The sequence below is a fragment of the Oxyura jamaicensis genome, chromosome Z (genome assembly GCF_011077185.1).
Source record: "Oxyura jamaicensis isolate SHBP4307 breed ruddy duck chromosome Z, BPBGC_Ojam_1.0, whole genome shotgun sequence".
Classification (NCBI taxonomy): Eukaryota; Metazoa; Chordata; class Aves; order Anseriformes; family Anatidae; genus Oxyura; species Oxyura jamaicensis.
The window spans coordinates 20715386-20720787 of NC_048926.1; the positions used below are offsets into that span (position 1 = coordinate 20715386).

The following is a 5402-nucleotide window of genomic DNA, read 5'->3' on the forward strand; positions in this document are numbered from 1 at the left end:
CTTCCTTCCTTCCTTCCTTCCTTCCTTCCTTCCTTCCTTCCTTCCTTTCTTCCTTCCTTCTTTCCTTATTCCTTCCTTCCTTCCTTCTTTCTTCCTATCTCTTTAATCTCTCAAACCCTGCCATCTCCTAGCCCTGGTCTAACTGTATGTATTTTTATCACTTATGATGTGCTTTATAACCCTGGCAGCAATAACTTATTATAGGAAAAACCTTTAGAACCAAATCAAAGTTATTCCAGCAACTGTTTTTACTTTTTTTTTTTTTTTAATAACTCCAGTATCTTACAGGAGGAAAATCTATAAAGTTTTAAATATACTAGAAATAAGAGTATCTACTTTCTTTATACGTTTTATGAAGTGTAACTCCCTCATAGCATAGGTCTTCCCCGTAGCAGCAGTACAGCAAGAGCCATTCCAGTTAGAAAAGAATTTTAATTGCAGGAGCAAGCATGTCTTCAAACAGCAAGTTACTTTTTTTAGGCTTATCTCAGGCTTAAATGTGAGAGGTTTATTAAATTTAAACATTAATTGAAAAGCATGGAGACATTATCATGTAATTTTCCCACTGTATAGCCTTAGGAATTTGACTGCAATTTCACTCTGCACTGGTGATTCTGAATTACATCTGTAATTCATACATTTACACACACAGAGGAGAAATGGGAAAAAAAAAAAAAAAAAAAAAAAAAAAAATAAAAAAAGTGAAATGTTAAATTTAAAAAATCTACACTACAAAGAAGCAAAAGAACCATAGCATGGCTGAGGTTGGAAGGGACCTTAAAGATCATCTATTTCCAACCCCCTGCCATGGGCAGGGATGCCACCCACTAGATCAGGTTGCTCATGGCCCCATCCGACATGGTCTTGAACACCTCCAGGGATGGGGCATCCACAACCTCTCTGGGCAGCCTGTTCCAGTGCCTCATCAGCCTCTGAGTGAAGAATTTCCTCCAAACTTCTAATCTATACTCCTTTCTTTTAGTTTAAAACCATTCCCCCTTCAAGTACTGAAAGGTTGCAATGATGTCACTCCTTCTCTTCTGTAGGCTGGACATCCCCAGCTCTCTCAGCCTTTATTTGTAGGAGAGATGCTCCAGCCCTTTGACCATCTTTTTGGCCCTCCTCTGGACTTGCTCTAACAGCCCCACATCTTTCTTGTGCTGGGGGCCCCAGACCTGAATGCAGCACTCCAAGTGAGTCCTCACAAGGGCAGAGCAGAGGGGGATGATCACCTCCCTCGACCTGCTGGCCACCCCTCTGTTGATGCAGCCCAGGTCGCAGCTGGCCTTCTGGGCTGGAAGCATGCTCTGCTGGCTCATGTTAAGCCAGTTGTCTACCAGAACCCCCAGGTCCTTCTCTGCAGGGCTGCTCTCAGTGAGTTCTTCTCCCAGTCTGTGCTCATGTCTGGGATTGCCCTGACCCCAGTGCAGCACCTTGTACCTGGACTTGTTGAACCTCATTAGGTTCATGTGGGCCCACTTCTCAAGCTTTTCCATCTTCAGATGACATCCCTTCCTTCTCTTGTATTGACTGCACCACACAGCTTGGTGTCATCTGCAAACTTGCTGAGGGTGCAGTCAATCCCACTGTCTGTGATAAACAAACAGCTCCGGTCCCAAAAAGGACCCCTGAGGGACACCGCACATCACCAGCCTCCACCTGGACATAGAGCCATTGACCACCACTCTCTGGGTGTGACCTTCAAGCCAATTCCTTATCCACTGAATGGTCCACCAATCAAATTCATCTCCCTCCAATTTGGAGACCAATGGATGCCTTGTGGGACTGTGTCAAAGGCCTTACAGAAGTCCAGGTAGATGACATTGGTCAGTCTTCCTTTCGTCCTGTCATCTGATGCAGACACTATCATAGATGGCCACCAGATTGGTCAGGCATGATATACCCTTGGTGAAGCCATGCTTGCTGTCTCAGATCTCCTGTTTTCTTGCATGTGCCTTGGACATTTCTTGAAGAAATGACTTAGTGGAATTTCCATATTGGATCAGATTAACTATTAACTATTGCAGTGTCAAGCAGCAAAAAAAAAATATGTATCAGAAACAGGTACAGAAAGACCCGTACAGTAATCACATCAGAGGAAATCTGATCCCTATAGAAGTCTCACCTAATCCTGATTTTAAAATTACCTAAACTCAGAAACATGTAGCTTTGTATCCTTTCCAAATTTTTCTCCAATCCTGTGTTGTCAGGATATATTGTTCTTATTCCAGGTATCATTCCAGATGATTAAAGTCTGTAAAGTTCTTGATATCAGCAGTATACTGTGACAATGAATTATACATTCTATTTATGCATTATGAAAAACAGTATTCCTATTTACTATCTGCTTATAAAACAGCAATTTTATCGTGTCTCTCACTCCATAATCACTAGAAGAAGAGACCATCCTGACTGAAAGTTCACTGTAGACAGCAGGTTTTTTATCATGTTCCTTCTAATTTTAGTACTTAGTAATGCAATTAATACCAAACTAACATTTTTTTTTTTTCCTGACCCTAGTTGTGTTTATTATCCTTTACAAGTAATATAGCCCCAGCTGTTTAATATCCTTTAGGAGATGAGGCAATCAATATTTCACATGGCATCTCATGGTCAAAATCCCAGCAAACTGCTCCATTCTGAAATACTGATTTACTTAGGAGTAGCTTAGTATTTCTAACTAGGCCTGTGCAACTACAAGAACAAAAAAATCAGTTTTTCTAATTCTATGTTTAGGCTATAAAAGCTCTTAAAGAGCTAGTAATTTCCACAGAACATGACTTTTTTTTTTTTTTTTTTTTTTTTTTCTATCTTTACAGGAGTCATAAAAAATGTTAGAGTAGTAGGCTGGCTCCCTGGATTACCTGCCCATGGAACCAGCGTAGGAAATGATCCTGGAGAGGCTGCTGGTGTGCCAAATCTCCAACTGATATTTTGACAGTTATCATGTCCTCTGCGTGATTCTACTGCACCCTTGCTACCTTTTGGCAAAATATTTCACTAGAAAATTTTACCCATCTCCACACTGAGTAATCCTTCGTTTTGGCCACAACAAGAAGAGGGAAAACTGTCGAGTTATTCTCAGCAATGCCCTAATTACTTTTTTTAGATGACCATGTTATTATTTAGAACCCTCTAAGCTAAATACTTCAGTAACCTTTAATTAAAGAAATACTGACAGAAAATATACTTTAATAGTAGGTATCACTTTAGATGAATTACACCACCTTAGGAAAATATCAGATGCTTCTATTTAAGGAGACTCCTGTTGTGAAAATAGGAGGAATTTATAACTATATATGAAATCCCTCAATACTAACTACAACACTTAATACATATTCTAGCATCAGTGAATTGGAACAAAATGGTGGTTTATGGAACAACTGTGTCAGTCTACTATTTATCATGGGCTTTCTACAAATTCCTTTGAAGGTGGCAAAAATAAAACAAAAATTGGAGAAAACACAGAAGCACCACTGTGCAGAACTTTGTATTCTGCATATTGAAGTTTGGCATGTTAAATCACTCTCTGCTTTGAGGCCCCTCAGAGAGAACTGTGTTATTAGCACACAAGAATCTGCAAAAGGAAGCTAGAATCTATGTTTTCAGTTTTAGCCTCAAGCTCTTGAAGTTTAAAATTTGGGGTGGATACACAATAGTTGACTAAAAATAACCATGTCTCAGTTCTCTACGTAACCTACTTCTCCTTCGCACATGCACAGGATAATGAGATTCCCATACATTCTTAAACCATTTATGAATGAATAATCGGTAAATGTATTACTTGTTACATTTACGACTGAAATAGAATAAGCTTTAATTTACAGTGATAGAAGCTAACTGCAGCAAATAAAAGTGCTTCACTTGATGCAAAAACATCATGATATACACAGAACATATCTCCATGAAACCACAAGGCCTGTATCACAGGCTATTTTTGTCAAATTAATATGTATACACATGATACATATCTTCACTTCTGTCCTATGCGCATTTTCCCTTCTTAGTTTTCAGATCTCTGATGAAAAGATCTTTACAGCACAGAAAAAGAAACTAAACTCCCTTGAAATTCTGCTTGTGAAGTACTTTTATATATATATATATATATATATATATATAAAAGGAAACACTTTTTCCTTCATTCATGCATGGAGTAATGAGGTTCTCATTTACACTTCCAGTCATCCAATCACCCACCAACATGAACCAACCAGCACTGGGTTATCACAACCAGTATCCTAATACCCAGTGTTCATATGCTGATATCAATAGCTGTGATCCAAGAAAAATATAGCAAAAATACCTAGGGCTAATCATAGCACATAAGTGGATGTTCAGCATTTGTAGTGTTAATGAGAACTTCCTGCTGCAAGAATCTCTTCAGTTCAGGGATGAGATCCAGGATTCTGGCCTTACTCTTCTATTGAATGAATTCCATGTACCACAAGGACTTAGTTCAAAGGGAATCTTATGTCTCCAGAAAAATACTTTTGAAAGCTTATTCTAAATGTTGCCTTGGAATCCTTTGGAGTTTTGTTTGAATGAAATGAATACAAAATCAATTTCCTGATCAAAAAGACATAACTACTGAAAAATAAAACAGTTTTTGTGAAATTCTTGAGGTCAAGAGGACACCAGGGAGTGAAAGAAATGGTCTCTATATCTACTTCCCGGGATTTATTACAAGTTAAAAGCCAAGAGAGTAATGATGAAAAATTCATTAAAAAACAAACAGACAAAACCCAGAATTTAGAATGGACATGTGAAAGAGTTATGATTAGCTCCTATGCAAGAAAAAAATCACAATCGTACACATACAAAATAGTAATGATACTATTTTGTAGTTACTGCTATGTTTCTGGTATTCTTGGCAAAAATAGACTCTTGATTGCTAAGTGCTGAAACTCATTTAAAGTAGCATAGAAAAACACAAACTCAATCCACATGCTACTTCACAGCCAGAAACTACATCATCATTTTCAATGATACTGTTTTATCATTAAATAGAATACTTATTTTAAGTGTACTTTTGCAGGGAACTGTCATTTGATTAACTGGAGCACTAACTGAAGCCTATGCCAATGTATGGTAATGAGTACTCCTAACAAAATCCAAACCCTCCATTCTGCCTGTTTTTCTACATGGTTTTCCATTAAAGCTACATAATCTACACATCGTACACTTATAAAAATAACGTAACCTAATTTTAAATAATGTATTTTTCTTATATCATCTGTCTTAAGGCTTAAAGTTTATAACATTGGTGTCTTTCTTACATATGCATTTCTATCATCTTCAGAAGTTGCATGAGAATGTAATCCAAAATCAAAGCAAAGGGTTTTCTTCCTTTCCTTTCCTTTCCTTTCCTTTCCTTTCCTTTCCTTTCCTTTCCTTTCCTTTCC

General features: G+C 37.8%; 1 protein-coding gene and 1 long non-coding RNA gene across 2 annotated transcripts in view; one reads left to right on the forward strand and one right to left on the reverse strand.

Annotated features, from left to right (window-relative positions):
• Positions 1-5402, reverse strand: part of PDE4D (phosphodiesterase 4D) — a 651373-nt gene that overhangs the window by 507223 nt on the left and 138748 nt on the right. The gene's annotated exons all lie outside the window — the stretch shown is intronic.
• Positions 2679-5402, forward strand: part of LOC118156669 — a 25666-nt gene continuing 22942 nt past the window's right edge. Inside the window, exon 1 of the long non-coding RNA XR_004746370.1 lies at positions 2679-2688. This is a non-coding gene — a long non-coding RNA (uncharacterized LOC118156669). The remainder of the gene's footprint in view (positions 2689-5402) is intronic.